Source organism: Gracilinanus agilis, chromosome 4 (genome assembly GCF_016433145.1).
Source record: "Gracilinanus agilis isolate LMUSP501 chromosome 4, AgileGrace, whole genome shotgun sequence".
Lineage (NCBI taxonomy): Eukaryota > Metazoa > Chordata > Mammalia > Didelphimorphia > Didelphidae > Gracilinanus > Gracilinanus agilis.
In genome coordinates this window covers 144,210,682-144,232,885 of record NC_058133.1, presented here as the reverse complement: position 1 = coordinate 144,232,885, position 22,204 = coordinate 144,210,682, and the positions used below count along the sequence as shown (strand labels likewise).

Genomic DNA, 22,204 nt, shown 5'->3' with positions numbered 1-22,204 from the left:
TTTCTTTTTTCCATAAATGATTGAGTGTTGTATTCCCTAACCCCATTTTCTTCAAAAGTCCTATGGTTTTTGTGTGATTTTGCAGTGTAACAACTTTTATGAATGTATATATTGAGTTATAGCAGAATTGACTATGTTTTCACATTTTTGTGAATATTGATCAATTTTGCAGAATTTTTTTCTTTTTCTTTTAAAAAAAATTATTTGTTATAAGACAGTGGTCAGCAAACGTCAACTTGAAGACTAAGTCTTATATATATATATATGTATATATATATATATATATACATATATATATATATATGTCCCACAAGCTGAGATTACTTTTTATATTTTTAAATAAATTTCTGCTTTATTTAAAAACATTAAAAACCATTCCTAGCTCACAGGCCATAAAAATACAGGTTTGTGGGCCATACAAAAATAGACAGCAGGCAGATTTGGCCATCATCCATAGTTTGCCAAGTCTTATTTTAAGGGATTCTGTGTGAGAGAGGAGGAATTATAGGAGAAATGTAGAGTAATGTACAAGCAAAAGATTTCAAGAAAATCCAATTTTTAAAAAAAAGTTATTTCAACTAGCTATGAGCTCTTTCACCCAGCGTGCACTTGCCTCCCCCCCCTGCCTTCAGGTGCAGCACCACCTCCTCTCTCTTAAAGGTTTAAACTTGCAACTTCAAAGTTCGCCATGGATGATGATATTGCTGCGCTCATTGTTGATAATGGATCCAGTATGTGCAAAGCTGGTTTTGCAGGAGATGATGCCCCTCAGGCCATCTTCCCTTCCATTGTGGGGTGCCCCAGACGTCAGGGTATGATGGTGAGTATGGGGCCAGAAAGACAGCTACATGGGGGATGAGGCCCAGAGCAAGAGAGGTATTCTGACCCTGAAGTACCCATTGAACATGGTATTGTCACCAACTGGGATGACATGGAGAAGATCTGTCATCATACTTTCTACAATGAACTCTGTGTGGCCCCTGAAGAGCACCCTGTACTGCTTACAGAAGTCCCCCTGAACCCCAAAGCCAACAGAGAAAAGATGACACAGATCATGTTTGAGACCTTCAACACCCCAACTATGTACGTAGCCATGTAGGCTGTGCTGTCCCTGTATGCCTCTGGTCGTACCACTGGTATCATGATGGACTCTGGTGATGGTGTGACCCACACTGTGCCCATCTATGAAGGTTATGTCCTTCCCCATGCCACTCTCCGTCTGGATCTGGCTGGCCGTGTCTGACGGATTACCTCATGAAGATCCTCATCAAGAGAGGGTACAGTTTCACCACCACAGCCGAGAGGGAAATCATGCATGACATCAAGGACAAGCTGTGTTACGTAGCCCTTGACTTGGAGCAGGAGATGGCCACCGCTGCATGCAGCTCTTCTTTGGAGAAGAGCTACAAGCTCCCCAATGGTCAGGTTATCACCATTGGCAATGAGAGGTTCCAGTGCCCAGAGGCTCTCTTCCAGCCATCTTTCTTAGGCATGGAGTCCTGTGGAATCCATGAAACTACCTTCAACTCAATCATGAAGTATGATGTTGACATCTGTAAAGATTTGTATGTCAATACCATATTGTCTGGTGGTACCACCATGTATCCAGGCATTGCTGACAGGATGCAGAAGGAGATTACAGTCCTAGCCCCCAGCACTATGAAAATCAAGATCATTGCCCCACCTGAGCGCAAATACTCTGTCTGGATTGGAGGCTCCATTCTGGCCTCCTGCTCCACCTTCCAACAGGTGTGGATCAGTAAGCAGGAGTACGATGAATCTGGGCCTTCCATTGTCCACCGCAAATGCTTCTAAATGGACTGTTGGTGGGTTTTTTTTCCCTTTGGTTGTTTTTTTGTCAAAGGGTGTGACATGATAATTGCCCCCAAAAAAAGAGATGAGATTGGCATGGCTTTATTTGTGTTTTTTTTTGTTTGTTTCTTTTTGTTTTGTTTTTTGGCGCTTGACTCAGGATTTAAAAACTGGACTTGTGAAGGTGATGAGCAGTCTAAAGTAATGTTGGAGGCAAACATGCCCAAAGTTCTACATTGTGTCTTCAGGACTCTGATTGTACATTTTTTTTAATAAGTCATTCCAAATATTGTATAATGCATAGTTACAGAGAGTTACTTGCCTCTTTGAAGACGGACTTGCTCTATCCCCACAGGGGCAGAGCGACTTAAAATCCAGACCAGGGAGAGGGGGTGGGGGGTGGCAGTAGTATTGCTTTACGTGTAAATTATGTAATCCTTAAAAAAAAAAACTTTTTGTATCTTCCACCTTAATACTTGTTCCTTTTTTTTTAATTGTCAGCCATAACGAATGACTCCCTAAATTCTCTCCCTGCCCCCAACATAGATGTGAATGAAGACTTAACAGTCTCCCTGGGAGTTTAATGAAATTGGTACCAGTACTTGGGGGAGGGGAGGAGCTCTACCTGTACACTGACTTAAGACCAGTTCAAATAAAAGTGCACACCTTAAATTAAAAAAAAAAAAGCTATTTCATGGTGACTGGCTTCATATAATTGATAATAACTAGCATTTATATGACGCCTTATGGTTTGCAAAGTATTTTTATTAATTCAATTGATCTCACAAAAACCCTATGAGATAGGGTTCTTTTTTAAAGTTTTCCTTACACATGAAGAAACTAAGACATAAAGATATTAACTGACTTTTCCTGGGCCACAAAAGTAATAAGTACCTGAGGCAGGATTTGACCACAAGTTTGCCAATAAATCTCAGTACTCTATTCACTGTGTTACTTAGCTTCCACACTAGTGGGAATTTAAAAGCTACAATGGTAAATAGTGGTAGACTTGCCATTAGGGCCCTGAAAGATAAGTGAATGATAGCCATGTGGTATAAGACTAACTTTAGGAACTGCCAAAACTGAGAGTATGAGTATAGATTAGAATCAGTGAGCAGCTTAGAGACCAAGAGGGAGAGCATGTGATTGTGATTCATAGAAAGATAGATAGATGATTGATAAATAGATAGATAGATAGATAGATAGATAGATAGATAGATAGACAGACACAGGTACACAGATACATAGATACATAAATAGATAAACACACAGACAGATGGATAGACAGACAGACTGACAGACAGAATATTGTTGTTGTTCAGACATTTTAGTCATGTCTGATTCTCCCTGAACCCATTTGGGGATTTCTTGGCAAAGATATTAGAGTAAATTGCCATCTCCTTCTTCAGCTAAGAACTAAAGATGAGGAACTAAAGTAAACAGGGTTAAATGATTTACCCAGGGTCACAAAGAACTAAATGTCTGAGATCAAATTTTGAATTCAGGAAGAATATTCTTACTGACTCCAAGCCCTGCACTCTAACCACTGTACCACCTAGCAGTCTACATAGATAGATAGGTGTACATCTGTGTATTTATGAGTATAATATGATTAGGAATATACAAATATTTACATTTATACATATATTCACAAATGTAAAGATGGTAGGGACTTCAGAATGAAAATAATCCAACTCTCTTATTAGGAAACTGAGGAAACTGAAATCTAGACTGGAAAAGTGCCTTGCTCAAGGTCACAAAAATTTTAAGTTATAGAAGCAGAATTCATTCTCAGGTCCTCTGCCTCCAACTCCATCACTTCTCTATAGAAGGGATAAATAAGCCAAATGGAATGATTATTCTATTTTTAAAACCTTTTTTAGGTGAAATTTCAAAGGCATCTCTCTTTCTCCTTTTCACATCTCTGATAAACTTATCAAACACATAGACACACATGACTGAAATTAGGTCCTGAAGAAGTACACTAAACTCAGAGATTAGATAAAAAATAATCTTGTAGACCTCAAATAACCTTATAAGAAGCAAATGTTATCAATTATATGTTAGCTTTCATGGTGTTGAAGCTATATCATTAGTGTTTTGACCACAAATCATTTCGACTTGGAAGAAAATAGAAAGAGAAGAGAAATATGAATGTTTTATCATTCATTCATAATAATATTACTATCAAAATAGCTAAAGATTTTCAATCAGTTTCAATTTTTTTTCTAAGAGGGGCAAGTGATTTACATTGATCTATACTCATCCACTTACTCTTAATGGAATCCATTTACAAAAAGTTGTACAGTTATAGGTGTGCTGAGCCTAATAAAGCCAATTCATCCAGAGAGAAAATTAAAGCCACAATCTGTGTTTTATTAGCACCAAATAAATGAACTGGCTACCTCGACTTTCTCTGATCTTAGTTGCATAACTTTAGACACTGCAGATATTCAATACATTACTATCAATTCGTTTATGAAAATACAATGCATCTTCTCTGGTAGTTTTGTCAATAGCCTTATATCTAGATACAGGGTGATATTTTGCTTTTACCTTTCCTCTTAACCAGTTCTTAAGCAGCAAAGTCTGGAAAATTAATCAGTGAGGCATATTTTAATGATGGTTATAGCTTTATTAATCCCTTTGGAGGTCATTTAAAATTCCAAGCTTAGGAGCATATCATAAAGTCATGCTGGCATAAGTAATAACAAAAGGTCACTTGAGTTCATAAAAATGTTAAAAAACAAAATCCCAGCCAAACAATATAGAGGTGGTTTTGCCAAAAATGCCATTTGGAAAAGAAAATAATAAAGAACCAAGGGCCATATAAAAGCCACAGACCTGGGAGAGCCAATACCTAGAACATTCATTCATTTCTAATTCACTTCATGACCTGAAAAAATAATAGTTACGTCATAAATTTTTTTTCTTAATGAAAACAAATGTTCCTGGCAAAGATGGCATATTGCACTATGCTGCAAGCTGATTTTTTTTAGCAGCACCTTCAGTTTCACAAATTAATTCCCTAATGACTTCAGTCTCGCAACAGAATAAAGATGGAATCATTAATACAGCAATTAGGTGTGAAATTAAAAATAGAATTCCTCTTACATCAACAACTCTGCATGCCTACAGTCTTCTAACTTTAATCAGACCAATTTAAATAGGGCTTTGAGCTTTCCTTTCCTTGGACACTGTTATACTTTACAATATAACCAATCCACATTCCTTTGCCTTTGACCACTAGGGGAACAAAGGTGGGGAATCCCTGGTTTCTACTTCTTTTGGGATCTGAGTTGTCATATTTTCTTTTTCTTTGAGGCCACAGGTAAGTGTGACAGTGTAGTAGTGACTTCCACCTCTTGGAAAGTTGGTAGTAGAGTGATCCCAATTTCAATGGCATTTTAAACTCAACATGTCCAAAATAGCTCATTGTCTTACTCCTCAAAGCCTTTCCTCTTCCAAACTTCCTCCTTACTACTGAAGGTAAAACCATTCTCTCAGTTATTCAATTCACTACTTCAGCATCCACCCTTATTTCTAACTCTCTCTCACCCTATATATGCAACCATTTTTTATTAAATCTTTTCATTTGTACCACCACAATATTTCTCATACAAGCTCTCGTCTCTCTTTTCACATTATTGCCACCCTAGCATTGACCCGCATTACCTCTTTTAGGGTTACTACAGTAGCCTTCTACTTTTTCCTCCTCCTCAAGCCTCTCCCCACTCTAATCTATTTTCCTTATAGATACCAATGTGATTATTCTAAAGTGTAGGTCTAACCATGTCTTCCCACTACTCGAGCACTTCCAGCAGTGATCTATTACAGGATAAAATATAAAATTCTCTCTTTGGCATTTAAAGCTCTTCATAACCTGATTCCTCTCTTCACAGTTTATTCCCCTTTGCATTTGACTCCCATCCACATATTCAAAAGTCAATAGTATTGGTTTTTTCATTCTTTCTTACATGCTATACTCAGTCTTCTGTATCCATATCTTTGAACTGGCTATTCCCCATGCCTAGAATTCCCTATTTCATCACCTGTCACTTGATTTCCCTAGATTCTTTCAAGAAAATTAAATGTTGCCTTTTACAGGAAAACTTCTCAGTATCCTAGTTATTTGATCTCTCCTATCTATATCTACCATCCTTTAACTCTGAATATATCTTTTAAGTGCCTATTTATTTGCATGCTGTCTGTCCTTTAATATGTAAGATTCTTGTAGGCAGGAGCTGTTTTTGTGCTTTTGCCTTATTCTTAGGACTTTGTACAGGGTCTGGCAAATATTAATAGATGCTTCTTAATTGACTGATTGATATTTTAAGTGTTTTTATCTTTATGAAGATCTTATAAATCTTCATCAAAAAAACTGCATGTTTGTCACTCTTTATGTTACATTTTGAGAAAGGACCTAGACCAGCCATCTTTCTCTCTCTAGACTGCTAAAATTCCTTAGCTGCATTCTTTCTCAGCTTCTGAGACTCACTTCTCCCACTAGTAAATTTCTTTTGGAACCCCCATTTTGAGGAAATGCCCAGACCAGCCATCCTTCATTCTCTACTATGCACACCCTAGAGGCACTTCCATCCCTCCCTTGCTTTTCATTTCTTTCTTATGGGTTGTCTTTCCTCATTAGAAAGTAAGCTACAGAGGGTAGCTGAGTGGCTCAGTGGATTGAGAGCCAGGCTTAGAGACATGAGGTCCTAGGTTCAAATCTAGCCTCATATACGTCCTAGCTGTGTGACCCTGGGCAAATCACTTGAGCCCCATTGCCTAGCCCTTACAACTCTTCTGCCCTGGAACCAATACAGAGCATTGATTTCAAGATAGAAGGTAAGTGTTTAAAAAAAGAAGTAAGCTTCATGAGGGCAGTCCTCTTTTTGTATTTGTTTCCCAAGCACTTAGCACAATGCCTGACAAATTATAAGCACTTAATAAATGCTTTTTGACTTGATTATATAGATGTTCCATCTCCAAAATAAAATCGACCTCCATAATTGATTCTAGTTTTTTTCTTTTCTTCCATTGTTAAAAGATTCCAGGAGCCACATTTTATAGACCTATTAGCTCTAGGTTTACTTCTAGACATAATAATGCGAGATGAGGCAGAAACAGTTTACCTTAAAGATTTGTGGGAGCCAATACAACTGGATATCATTCTAAAGCACACATGAAGAGTGGTTGATATTCATATTCATGAAACAGCTCAAAACATTGCTATTCTCCTTTGCTTGTAAACAGAATCCAAACATATTATTAATTCTGCCTTGTATAAACTCTGATGAATTACCAATGATTGACAGAATCCTCAAAACAAGCTATGAAGCTGATATAACCATTCTGGAGAGCAATCTGGAACCATGCCCAAAGAGCCATGAAACTGTGTATACCTTTTGAACCAGCAATATCACTATTAGCTTAGTATCCCAAAGAGATAAAAGATAGGAGGAAAGTACCAACTTAATAAAAAAATATTTATAGCAGTTTTTTTGTGTGTTGGCAAAAAACCAGAAACTGAATGAATGTCCATCAATTGGGTAATGGCTGAACAAATTGTGGCAAATGTATATGGCTGTAATGCAACACTATTGGATCATTTAAAAAAAATGATGAACAAGATGATTATGAAAAAAAGTCTGGAAAGATTCACATGAAGTGTTTCAAAGTAAAGTGAGCAGAACCAGGTGACCATTTACATAGTAATAGCTAGGAAGTACAATGATTAACTGTGAATGAATTAACTATTATTAACAATGGAATGATCAAGGACAACTGCAAGAGACTCATGGCAACAAAGGCTATCCACTGCCATAGAAGGAACTGATGAAATCTGAATGCATATTAAAGCATAGCATTCTTCACTTCATTTCCTCCTTGGATTTTTCTCTAGCATGTACAATATGTGTCTTCTTTTATACCACGATGACCATAGACATATACATTGAATAATAATATACATACAAGTTCTATTATCATATTCCCCATTTTGGGGAGAGGGGAATTGTGGGGGAGAGAAAGAAAGAGAGAGAGCGAGAGAGCGAGAGAGAGAGAGAGAGAGAGAGAGAGAGAGAGAGAGAGAGAGAGAGCGCTAGCTCACGGATTGCAAAATGTCAAGAAATGATTTTTTTTTAAGTATAGCAACTTGCACAAAACAATCTGAGTGAATAATTTCCTTTGGCACTGAAAATACAATTTCAGTTGAATGAAAAGTACCTTCTCCAAACCGTAATGGAGGTTTCTGTTGAAGGAGCCAGTTCAGGATTGAGTTGTGAGTTCCTAAAAGTTCTCATTAACAAATCCATTTCCAATATTGCTTAAGACAAAAGTCACACCTCTGGCCTGAAGTGCTTTGATTAATGGGGTTAGCAAAGGTTCCTGTTCTTTGTGATGAGTATATATCCTTACTAATGACATATGATTAAACCATCATACAATACTTGAAAATTATTGATTCTGTTCTTCTATTGCATATCTATATTTCTAAGTGGTTTTTCTTCAAGAAGTATGATTATGCTAATTTTCAGTATTTATAGATTATGGTGAGAGGCAATAGTATACAAAGATCCAACTTTGGTGTAAGGAAAAGCTGAGTTCAACTATTATCAATGATAAATATGATATGGCCATGGGCAACTCACTTAGCCCCTCAGTGACACCCAGAAATGTCTCAGATTAGTTGCCCTTCTAAATCTGAGGTGGGATTTTCAACACCAAGGAATATACCATACTGATTAAATCATAGCTTGAGCTAAACAGACAAAAAATAAATAACTAGATAAATAAATAAATAAAAGTGTAGGAAACACAAATCATAAATATAAGCATAAATTGAGGAAATTATAATGATAGATGCAATATTATGGATATAGTACTTTAAACTCTGAAGCCTAACTCTTAAAGAATGGCAAGAAGTTTCAAATTGCTTTCAAAGATTCATTGACATGGCTTTTTATGTGAATTACAGTGCCATCACTAACCTTCCCAATGAATTGCCTCCAGTACTTTGGTTGGGGTAGTTGCTAAACACAGCATCAGACTTCTGGGAGGGAGACACATATATGTCACAATGCCCCACTAGCTATCTTCCCAGTGAATAAAACACAGAATCCTCAAAACACAGAAGCTATAGTTACACTTTTCTCAATATGTCAAAGATTTCTCTACTTCTAAACTAATTCTGAACAAAGGCAACTGAGTTTTGGTGAATTTTACATCTATCATGAAGAATAACTATCTTGCCTTCTCCTTAAAATATCTCTGCTAAACCTGGCTCCAGAACAATGACTTGCCTAGTTTTCCTCACTTTTTCTATTCAGTGGGCAATGAAAGTAACTCCCTTAATTACCATGTCAATAGGTTGCCTCTCCTAAGGGTCCTCTTCTCCTACTACCCTTCTACTCCTACCTAATTTCCACCAGAAAAAGGTGTTCCAGTTTTTTTCTAGTTGACTCAAAATCTAATTAAGGAAAGAACACAATATATCAAATAATTCTCATCCACAACTCTATAAACTATGTCCTTTCCAAAATAGCACTGTTTGCCAGCCTCCTTGCATCTTTTTACCATCCAAAATCTCCTACATTTCATGTTCCTCTAGACAACCAGCAAAAAAGTGAGTCATTTTTGTTGTTGCCATGGAAATTTTGGAAAGTATACCTGTTTGAGGTATCAGATATGAAAGTTTGGGTGAATTTTCAGGTTCAGCCTCAATTCAGAGCTCACAGAATTCTATTTCCAGGAGATGATAAATGTACTCAAATATATCTCATCTAAATTATAGAGGGCCTACATACAGGAAGTTATGTGTAATCTAACTGGATGTAATGTACTTATTTAAGGAAAGGAAATTTTGTTCTTTATGATCCTCTTGATTTTCTTTCTTATATCTCCTTCAATGTTCATTAAATATCTTATATTCCCATTTACATATTTTCTTCATTCATAAGATCTACTTAATGGGTATCTAGAAAGCAGTTTCTTGAGTGTTTTTTCTAGTGGATCCCTTCTCAGAGTGTTTTAAAAATGTACAAAATATGTCTTACTACAAAGAAAATTAGTTATGTTGAAGTATAATTATCAACATATTTTAAAAATAAATTCATGGCCCCCAGGTTATGGAACTCAGAGAGATAGACAGACAGACAGATAGACAGACAGAGATAGTAGATATATGAAGAAAGACATTTGCTACCCCAAAAAAGTGAGTTGCCAGGAGCAAAGTACACAAATTTATTTGAACAAACTCTATCAGTGAAATAGTAATAAATAATAATGATTATAAAAATAATAACAGCTAGCACTTATATAGTTTTTACTATATGCCATATACTGTGAAAACTGAGGCAAATAGATGACTTGCCCAACATCACTCAACTTGTAAGTATATGAGATGGCATTTGAATTCAGGTCTTCCTGACTCTAGGTCTAGTGTTCTATCCACTGTTTCACAAAAAATTGGTAGTGTTTTATTGCTATAGTTATAAACACAATATCTTGATTGTGGCTTTACTGCTAAAAGCTGAAAAGACCTTCCCATGGCTTTTTCCAGGGCCTCTTCATAATGGGATCATCTATAAACTTGGAAATACTATCAGACTTCTTTCACCCAATTTGATCACCAACAATATTGGCAGATTAAAGCCTTGGTTCTCAGTTCTTCTACATGTCCAACTAACAAATTTCAATCCCTTCTCTCAATTGTATAATGATACTGTTAATCACCCCTGGCAAAATCATAACCAGAGCCTTCCATAATTCCTCATGGCTGCTGGATATGGGAATGGGGGAAGCAGAGCAGATCTACTTGGAAATTTCCATCCTCATGTTTCAAGCTTCAAGTCATGATGTTTGCTATTTTTCTCAGTGTAACATATGGAAAATCTTGGGAAGAGAGTAGACTGTGTTAGAGGAAATTAGGGGTTCATTTGAACCTTAAATATTTAGATATGTGACATAAACTTCCTGTGGACATTTAGTGGACTTGGAAACTACATTTCCCAGGATTCTTCTTGTAATACAGGTAGACAGGAAGTGTGATTATGTAGATGAACAGTATAAGACTCCTGAGATCATTGGGGGTGGTCTCTTTGGTATGAGAGAGCCAGGTGGGCAGAAGGTATGGCGGGGGTTTTGAATTAGATCTTAGGAGGCAAGTGGTCTTCTTTATTTTTCCAACATGGCCTTAGTTAAAATATTACTACTTCTATTTCCATCTGTCTATGTCCATTTTAATTGTAACAGTTTGGTAACCATGAAGGGATAGGTTTATTTTTCCTTACATTTTTTGAACATGAGATTTTGACATTTTACATTTCATTCACAAGTTAATTTTTTTCTCTTTTATTTGGATTTTATTTGGATTTCATTCTTTTTTATTTTTTTTGCCAATTGATTTCATACAACCCGTGACTCAGCCATGTATCCTTAGCTGACCTGGGGTACCCTCTTCAGGGGAGAATGTGTTAGTTGGAATTTTCCTCAGGGGGGGTATAAGTTTTATAATCATAATGTCTGATTATAATCTTTAATGTAAAATTTTAACTCTTTTAAGAGTAATTTCAGGGGGGGAATGTATAATTCTCAGAAGGAAATGTATGCTTTATAATCTATAATGTAAAGTTTAAATTCTTTTGAGAGTAATTTCAGGATAAGAAATTTACCATCTTCCCAGAATCCAGACAATGAACCTGTTTAGAGAAGGCACCATGAAGATGCCTAAAGAACCTTCACTGGATCATGAAGATCCAAAATGAACTTTGGGGTGCAGTTGATTGAACTATGGGGAGTTGAATGCATTTGTTTTTGAATGTACACTCTTATGCCAATAGAGGACTGCCCCAATTGGCTTTTTGATAATGTGGCTATTTTTATCCTCTTTTCTTTTTATCCCCAAATTTCTGTAATTTAAAAGTTATGTTTACAAGAGCATTCAAGGACACTAGTCTCTTTCCACTCTCAGAGGGGAATGTGTTAGTGGAAATTTGGGGTTCATTTGAATCTTAAATATTTAGATATGTGACATAAACTTCCTGTGGTCATTTAGGGGACTTGGAAACTACATTTCCCATGATTCTTCTTGTAATATAGGTAGACAGGAAGTGTGATTACATAGAAGAACAGTATAAGACTCCTGAGGTCATTGGAGGTGGTCTCTTTGGTATGAGGGAGTCAGGTGAGCAGAAGGTATGGCGGGTGATTTGAATTAGATCTTAGCAGGCGAGTAGTCCTCTTTATTTTTCCAACATGGCCTTAATGAAAATATTAATACTTCTATTTACATTCACCTATATCTATTTTAATTGAAACAGGACTTTAAAAATAACAAAATTCATTGGTAATGTCATGCACATAAGATCTGGTCCTCTGTAAATAGACTCCCTTTGCTGTCACTTAGCACCATGACTAAAACCTGGATCCTTCACAAATGATACTACTATGTCATAAAAGAAGATATACTAGTTCTTTGGATTCTTAACAGATGTTGTTTTTGTTCATCCTTCATTTTTGAAGAGGTCCAAAGGCAACGAGGGGTAATCACTTGCTCTTGAATTGGATTTAAGTGAGGCAGAGTTGCAAAAAGTCCTCTGGCCACTCTCTTCTAGAGTCATTGGAGTCCAGTGTCAGAAAAAAAAATCAAGATAACTGTTGGCAATGATTCAGGATGCAGTGGATTACCTTGGTATCTTCCATATATGACCAAGTTCTAAGCCTTCCACAGTAGCTGCTTCTGACCATTCTGCTGGCAGAAGTCTTCACTTACTTAGATTAGACATCCCCCCCACTCACAGATGGATTTGAGATCTTTTGGTTACGCTCAATTTGATTTAGCTAGCCTACCTAGATTGTTTTATTGGGGGTGTGGTACCTACACAGGCTACAGTTTCTTGGAACCACAGGTAAGAAGTAGACACCAAAGGTATATAAACAGTCTTTAAAAGGACTCATCACACCCTCACTCCAAAGGTATTAGTTCTTTCTGAGCATCCCATACACCCTTAAAAGATATAACCACAGAGATAACTTTGTGTAATGAACATGTGATTATCAATATTAAGCAAAGCATAAAACAGAGAGCTGGGTAGTCTCCAAATGTATTGGAGGATGTCCTGTAAAGAGATTGCATAGAAGAAGGATTTCCTTTAAATGGTAAGGAGTGTTTTGTGCATGTTGTTGTTTGTTACTGTTCAGTCATTTCATAATCTACATGATCACATTTGGGGTTTTCTTAAAGATAATAGAGTGGTTTGCTCTTTATTTCTCCAGCTCATTTTACAGGAAATTCTGAAGAAAAGATGAAGCTGTCAAATTTGAATTTTGGTCTTCCTGATTCCAGACCTGGTGCTCTATCTATTGTACCTCCTAGTTGCCCTTATTTGTGAATAATATGTTAATTATCCACTCTCAGTAATGCTCTAACTTATTTGTGTTTCCATACCTAAATTCACAGGCAGGTTTTAAATCTGCATGTTCCTGACTCAAGGTTTAGCACTCTACCTCTATATAACACTGCCTCTGAAGGAAGTATGTATGAAGACATTTGTCTTCATACAGCTAATATGAAATCTTTGTCAATGAGAGTATAGGATCATAGATTTAAATCTGGAATCAACCTGAGAATTCATCTTCTCAAACCCTTCATTTAACAAATAATAAAACTGAGGTCTAGATAGCAGAAGAGATTTGTCCAAAGTTGCATAGTTAAATAGTAGAGTCAACTTTCAAATTCAGGTTCTCCTACTCAAGATCTAATGCTCTTTACACTGCATCACACAGCCTGGGCAACACCTGGAAATAATAATCCCTGTATTATTTAGCATGGCATAATTCAATATAATTGGGCTCATCTTTAATATTAATATTTCCTAATGATGCTTCATGGCTATGAACGAAGGTGTAGCAAGCACCCTTTGGGGGTTAATTTCCTAATTTGCTCTAGCTTTTGAAGATTTGCTCCTCACAAAGTGTTCTAAGGGCAATACTATGGGTGTGAACTGTCCCCAAACTATCTATTTGAAACCTTGAAAAGTCATTTCCAAAAAAGTTGCTCCCTTTAATTCTATCAGAGACAGATGGCCACACATTGTGGAGGAATCCATGGGTACTAACTCTTTGTTAACAGATTAATAATTTATAATCTCCATTACCTATTCTTTGCTTTCTATGATTACATCAACTATAAGAATCTGTTCCTTATTTTGGAATATCAGGATATCAGAAAAATCAAAATTATGGATGACTCATAGGGTAATGGAGTGATGCATAGTGTACATAAATAGGTTTAAATATATTACAATTGAAGATTTGCATTGCAAGAAGTGATATAAGATATCAACAAGGAAATATGTGATCAGAGGAGTTAATCATGTACCAAAAGGGAGGAACAATAGATGGACAGTTAAAATGGTATACTCATATCCAGACAATATTATAAAGCCTCAAGGAAGATTTCAAGTGTGTTAAGTAGTGTTTAAAATTTTTATGGGAGGAGAGAGATAAAATATAGAGAAGGTGAGGATCAGTAGCAATATTCAGTAAATTGAGGATGCATTGCAATCTGTGCTGGTGGACAGAATACTGACTTTGAATATAATCCAGATCCATTAGATTATAAATTCCCAGGTCATTATATTACAATTCATTTCTACTGAAGGCAAATAATATGCTATTGGAAAATATATTAGATAGATCTAATCATTCCTCCTCTTTAGCCAAATTTTGTGAGGATCATGTGATAATGATAATGAGTTGATAATGATAATAACTTGATGCTTGATCCCACTTTTCCTGACAGCAAATATCACCTATTACCAAAAGAAGAAAACCCCAGTGTCCCCTATAAACATAGGTCACTTATACACATATATACTTAAAGTATTCACAGCTTATAAAACATGTAAACACTTTAAAGAAAATAACAAACTAAGGTACAAAAGAATTGTACTGATTATCATAAAGTTGTTGATTAGTTTCTGCAGTCATGGAAGAGCCATGAATTATAAATATAAAAATAGACCAGTATTGTTAGAACGCTATAGCATTTGCTATCCATGTGGAAAGCATGCCCCAAATACAGTAATATCAATAACACTATTAAGTATGGTTTCAATCAGGGATATAGATTAAACCTGCTATGATTCTGCCCACACATATCCATTAACATCTTTCCTAAGTAGAATTGAATATAGCTTCTGAATCAAATAGGGTTTTTTAATGCATCATATTAATTTTTTGATATACATGAATGACATCAAGTTATATAGTTCCACAAAAACACACACATTTAACAGTTACTCCATCTCATAGAAGTTTTTTTTTCCAGTTTATCAAAATGCTACTTGGACTCTAGAATGCAAACTCCTTAATGTATACCAAGGAAAACTAGAAATTGGAGTTATATTGAATCTGCAGGTAATATTGAACTGATGGATCAAAGAAATGTTTATAGGTGTCTTTTTCAGGGAGGACAGTAGAGCATAAAGCTATCATGGGAAAAGCTGTTTGGATGTGGCAAGAGATTTGCCAGCTTTCCAAAATCAAAGCTCAGTTGGAATATTACATTTAGAGCAATTAATAGCTATGCAACACCAGTCTTAAACATTCTCTTTTTGAACATTAAAGTGGACTGGGAAAAAATGTTTATAAGACATTTCTCTGATAAAAGTCTCATTTCTCAAATGTATAATGAACTAAGTCAATTTCACAAGAATACAAGTCATTCCCCAACTGAAAAATGGTCAGAGGATATGAATAGGCATTTTTCAGATGAAGACATCAAAGCTACCATTAATCATATGAAAAAAATGTTCTAAATTCTTCTTAATTAGAGAAATGCACATTAAAACAATTCTGAGGGACCATCTCATACCTATGAGATTGACCAATATGGCAGTACAGGGAAATGATAAATGTGAAGGGAACGTGACAAAAATGAGACACTAATGTATTGCTGGGGAAGTTGTGAACTGATCCAACCTTCCTGGAGGGCAATTGGAATTATGCCAAAGGAGCTCTAAAAGAATGTATATCTTTTGATCTAGTAATAACACTACTAGGTCTGTATCCCAAAGAGACTTTAAAAATGGGAAAGGATCTGCTTGTACAAAAATATTTATATCCACTCTTTTTGTGGTGACAGAATTGGAAACTAAAAGGATGTCTCAAGTGGGGAATGGCTGAAGAAATCATAGTATATGATAGTGATGGAATACTGTTTTGCTATGAGAAATGATGAACAGAATGATTTCAGAAAGAGCTATAAATACATATGTGAACTGATGCAGAGTGAAATAAGCAGGACTGTGAGAACATTATACACAGTAACTGCAACACTGTGGAACAATCCAATGTGATTGTCTCTGCTACTAATAGTACAATGATTGAGGACAATTCTGGGGTACTTAAGAAAAAGAATGCTATCCACCTCCAGAGAAAGAACTGTTGGAGTAGGAATTCAAATGAAATGTATGATTTATTTCTTGTTTATTTGGGTATATGTTTTAGAGTTTTGGTTTTATGAGATTATTCACTTACAAAAATGAATTATATGAACAGTAAAGTGGATCACAATGGATTTTTAAAGTATCCAAATATAAAATACTAATAAAAAACAAGGTCTATCTCTACAAGACAACTAAAGGAAGATAAACAATTCCTCATCAAAAAGAATCAAGAGGATCAATAAATATTCTCAGAGCACATATTAAATTAAATGTTATGAAACAATTAAACCTTATGGAAATATTTCTGGAGCAGACATAACTACAGAACAGTAGTAATGGCTGACAGTTAGTAAACAGCATTTGGTTTGTCAAATGTAATTGAAAGTGGTTTTGCCTACAGATGGAGCCTATGAAATGGTTAAGACTCAGAATGGAACCTACTGACCTTCTCTTAGTGGAATCTACATGAACTCAACCAAACACATGTTCAAGTCATATGGATGTGTTTGGGGAATGGAGAGGTTCGTGATATCAGTACAAGACTGAGCCATTGAATCTAGAATTTATGGAAAAGGTAACCTTTAAAGGACTTTGTTTAATTAATGCCCACTATTGAAGAAAAGAGTACAAAGTGTGCAATTGTTTTACACATATGGAATACTTAGAAAAACATAATCTGATAGGTAAAATTACACAGCCCCTTTGATAAAATTTGGAGGGAATGCACCATCATTAATCTTCTGTTATTGTAGATCATTTTATTATTCAGATTTTTCAAGTCTTTTGAAGTTTTTTTCTTTCTAATGTTGTGTCATAAATTATTCAGCTAGTACTGTTCATCTCACTCTACCTCAGTTCATATATCTTCCAATTTTTCTCTGAAAGAATTTGTTTTATCCTTTATTACAACACAATAATGTTATATTTATATATATATATATATAGAGAGAGAGAGAAGAGAGAGAGATAATTTAGTAAGTACTAAGTATATTTTGGGCACCATGCTAAACACTGAGCAAACAAAGATAATAAAAAATAGTACTTACTTTCAAGGAGCTTACATTTTAAGAGGAGACAAAATATAATAAAGGAACTGGAAAGGAGGAAAAAATGAAAAAAAAGAAAGGAAAGAAAGTCCCCCCCCAAAAAAAAAAGAACTGGGCTGTTAATATGGAAGGAGAGCAAACTCAAAAATAAATTGTGACTGGACTTTATGATGTTGAGGTTCCAAGCAGGTACTCACCCATCATTGCCAACTTCAGGACAGTCATCCCTAAGGGTGAAATAGCTTTAATTTGTTTAGTCATTCCTCAATAGATGGGTACCCCCACAGTTTTCAATTATTTGCAGTTATAAAAAAGAACAGCTATGAATATTTTTGTACATATGGGTCTTTTTCCTCTTTCTAATAAAAATGCATGGGTGCCTATTTTCCCAAACCTTAACAACATTTGATATTTATCTTTTTTGCCATCTTTCCCAATCTAATGAGGAGCTTTAATTTACATTTCTCTTATTATTAGCAATTAGGAATACTTTTTCCCATCTTTGTCTTTGTGACATCTTACACTTTTTTGTTTGAAAACTACCTGTTCATATTTTTTGACCACTCATTTTTAGTGAAATAACTCTTGTTCTTAAAGATTTTATTCTTTTCCTTATACAGTTTGGAAATGAGACCTTTTATCAGAGAAAGTTACTGCAAAGGGAAAAAATTCCCAGTTACTTATTTCCCTCCTAATTTTGACTATATTTGTTTTCTTTGTGTCAAAATACAAATTTAATAAATTCAGAATTATCCATATTTTCATCTTTAATCCTCTCTTTTCCTTTTTTTGGCCATAGATTCTTCCTCAATGATAAATATCTAAGGTAATTTATGTCTTGTTCTCTTAATTTGTTTATAAAATCACATTTTTTTGTCTAAGTAATGTATCGATGTGGAATTTATCATGACATTGAATGCAAGATGGTAACATCTATTTTTCCAAAACAATTTCCAGTTTTCATAATAGTCGCTTTTTTCAAATAACGATTCCTTACCCCAGTAATTGGGGACTGTGAGTTTATCAAAAAAACAAAGTTAGTCATCTGCTTTATAGGTTATATGCCTAATTTGCTTCACTCATCAACTTTTCTATTTTTTTAACCAATACCAAATAACATAAGTAACCACTGCTTTGTAGTATAATTTGATATACAATTCTGCTGGGTCCTCTCCTTCCTCATTGTTTTCCATTATTTCCTTTTACATGATTGATCTTTTGTTCTTCTAGATAAGTTTCATTATTATTTTTATAGTTCTATAATAATCTTTTGTACTTTGTTAGTGTAAAGGGTAGAAATTATGGTTGGACTGAATATGAGAGGGTAGTCACCAGGAATTGATTACTCAATTACAAATGATTTTTTAGCAATTTATTTATAAAATAGAGGGGAAAAGTTAAAGTAAGAATTTCAGAGAGAGGATAGAGTATGAAATCTAGCTTAACAAGCTAGATTATGTGCTCAAGCCCTGACTTCCTCTGGTAGGGCTCCAGAAAGCTCAGCCGGAGAGCCTAAAGGTCAATTAACAAGGGTTTTAACCAAGAGGTCTCCTCCAGATTAGGGGCCCCTCCAGAGGCTAGTGCCTCCAGGAAAAAGCCAAGGAAGGGAGGCAGCCTTTTTCACTCATCCATGTGGTAATTCTAAGGAAAAGCAGTCCTCAATCCTCAGCCAGAGCTCCTTCAGGGTCCAATTCAAGGCCAAAGACAGCAAGAGTTTCCCAGGAAGTTTTTGCAATTTATAAAGACCATTCATTTCATCACTTCCTGTGCCTTCCTCCCATTTTATGTGTACCAATTACAGCTAAATTACAGTTTAGGACTGCCCGGGGGTGGTCAATCAATCCTGATTTGTCACCTACTTTCGCACAAGTGAGTTACAGACCTTCCCCACTTGAGGATGAGTGGGGTGTTTACACTTCTGATGATTAAAGCAAAAAATAGGCAGGGTAGAGTTAATCCCATCTTCACAATAAGGGCAGTACACTAAAAAGTAAATTATTTTAGATAATACTTTTATCTACTATATTGTGGCCTACTCATAACCAATTAGTATTTTTCCAGTTATTTAGGTCTGTATTCATATAAATAGTATTTTGCTGTTGCATTCTTATGGTTTCCATGTACATTTTGGTAGTATTACCAATATTTGTAATAAGTAACTTCTGGGACAAGATGGAGGATATCTTGAGTGACAGGAAAGTCAGTTAAAAACTTTGGAATGTGCCCCGGGTGGCATGAGCCAAGGCCAAAAGACAACTGGAACCACCCCTATAAAAACTCTGAGACAACAGCACATTTGGTCTCATTTTAAGAATCTTGGGAGGAGGAGGATTAGAGGGAGGGTAAGCCTTAGACCTGCAATCCAGCATCCATACCTGAGTGCCATAGGAAATCAATTACCTGCTAGCAATAGAGCTGAGAGAGACAACACCACAAACAACAAGAGCATCACTAACCTTCCTTATCCTTTGGCTTGTGCCATGGCCAAGCTAGGGATTGAGAGAGGGAGAAGGAAGCTCCAGCCTATTATCAATTCATTATCCATTTGATTTAGATTACCTTTATTCATTTAGATTTAGCTCAACATTCCCTAAACCTCTTTCCTTATTCCTTGTTCCTAATCCTTATAGATAAGCAAATACATCCTGTTGCAGTTGAATTAAAGAAGATTGGTGTTCCTTTCCTAATTGGTGAATCATCTATAGCTAATTAGGGAAGGGATTTATAAATCAGTCAGAATAGCATTTATCCAGTGGCTACATCTATACCAGCCCAAACCAATGGTTTACCATCAAATCCAACCCCAAGCCAGGGACTAGAAGAGTTGTTAAACACTTATACAGCTCCCAGTAGGTTTCTGACTTGGGCACTGTTGTAGAGGCAGAAGGTTGGCTAAGCTGATCTTCATAAGTCCTGGGTTACTGGCACATTGGGTAACCACCTAGGCAAACATTTCACTCACAAGCATAGATTCATCCAGTGCCTGTGAATTCAGAGCTTTCTTGACAGACTCAGCCAACAGAGCAGCCCCTCTTATTACCAAACTGCCTCCTATTTATGAACAACATATTTTATTCATTCTGTCATTTTTTAATATAGATTTCTGTCTCTTCTTTGTAAGTATTGTTGGTAATATATAGAAGTACAGATTTATGAGTATTGATTTAAAATTTGCATTGTTTCTGAAAATTTTCATTTCCCTTAGTTGTTTAGTTAGCTCTCTAAAGTTCTGTTGATAGACCATTACGTCTTTTTTTTTAACCCTTACCTTCTGACTTAGAATCAATATTTTATATAGGTTCCAAGGCAGAAAAAGCACAAGGGCTAGAAAATGGGTGTTGTATGACTGGCCCATCATAGCATCGTGCAAAAAGCAATAATTTTGTTTCTTCATTGTCAAGTCTTTATCTTCTTTCTTGTTTATTTTTTGTTATATTTCTTAAATCTAAGTGGGGCACATTGACATTGACCAATATTATACTTCTACTTTCCTTTCTCCCTTCAAAAGGGATTCAAAAAAATTCCTTTAAATATTTAGCTGCTAATTTATTTTGTGGGTGTATATTAAATATTGATGTTAATTTCTTATCTATGGTGCCTTTAAGCATAATGAAATAATTTCCCTATTTAACTCTTTTCACTGTAGCCCTTGTTTTAGGAGGAGGGGGATGTATCTGGGTAAAAGCTGGAATTGTACATAGATCCCCTCCTCCCTTCCTCTAGTCCCTTATTACCGTGAGACAAATTGGGGTCCCCTTAGGAAATGGGGAACCTTGGGAGGGCATGCCACCATCAGGGAGCTGAAGCAATGGTACCCCACAGGGAGAAGTGAGTGATACCTCGATTCAGTGATTGTGCGATTCAGTGATTGTGCGAGTTTAGGGTAGGCAGAAACTTCCCGCTTCCTCACAGCAGGTGGTCAGGCTTAAGCTGGAGCTCAGCCAAACTCCCCCCCAACCTAGTCTCCCTGTAATGGAACTAATGCAAATAGGAAGAGGAATGTTGTAGGGTATTTGTAGGAAAGGGGGTCACAGGGATCCCTAAAGAGTTTTGTCCAACTCAGTCTTCTATCCCAAAAGGGAGCCAGAGACTTTCTCAATCCAGAACTTCTCCTGCCCTTTCCCAACTAATATTATTGTCCAAAAGCCATTTGATTAGTAAACTAAAGGTGGGACACTATCTGACAAAGGCCCAAGGCCTGAGAGGTTCAGGGATCGGCTTCCCAAAGGAGTCCAGAAACCTTAATCACAGCTGAGCACTGCCAGAGTTCTAAGAGATGACAGGAAGCAAAAATGTCTCTGGAGCAGGTCTTCTTCTCTAGTCAGGAAACCAAAGGTCTTCAGGGGATCTCGGAGCTCAGACCCACATCTTCCTTCCTCCAGCTCAAACCCCTGAAAGACCCCTACTTAAGTTTTCAACTCCCAGAAGTCTCTGCTGTTCCAACTGTCATTTGGACTCTCCTCTCAACATTCCATGGCTCTTTCAAGTTGTCTGTGATGGCTCCACTCTGACACCTTAGACTCAAGATATTCTTTTCTTTGAGGATCTTCTTGAACTTATTCTGGAATTACTCTTTTCTTCTGGTTTTATTCCTTTGGGTTTCTTTCAGTCCATGGCATTTCTTTATTCATTGTTTTTATTTTTCTCTGTTTATTCATATCCTCCAGTTTATTATTCCTTTGAGCACAATAGTATTCCATCACCAGCATATACCACAATTTGTTCAGCCATTCCCCAATTGAAGGGCATACCCTTGTTTTCCAGGTTTTTACCACCACAAAGAGCTCAGCTATAAGTATTTTTATACATGTCTTTTTCCCTAAGATCACCTTGGGGTACCCAGCAATGGTATGGTTGGATCAAAGGGCAGACATTGTTTTAGTGCTCTTTGAGCAT

At 36.1% G+C, this 22,204-nt stretch overlaps 1 pseudogene; it reads left to right on the top strand.

Annotated features, from left to right (window-relative positions):
- Nucleotides 1–688: 688 nt before the first annotated feature.
- Nucleotides 689–1,815, top strand: LOC123245338 (annotated as a pseudogene).
- The last annotated feature ends 20,389 nt before the right edge of the window (nt 1,816–22,204 follow it).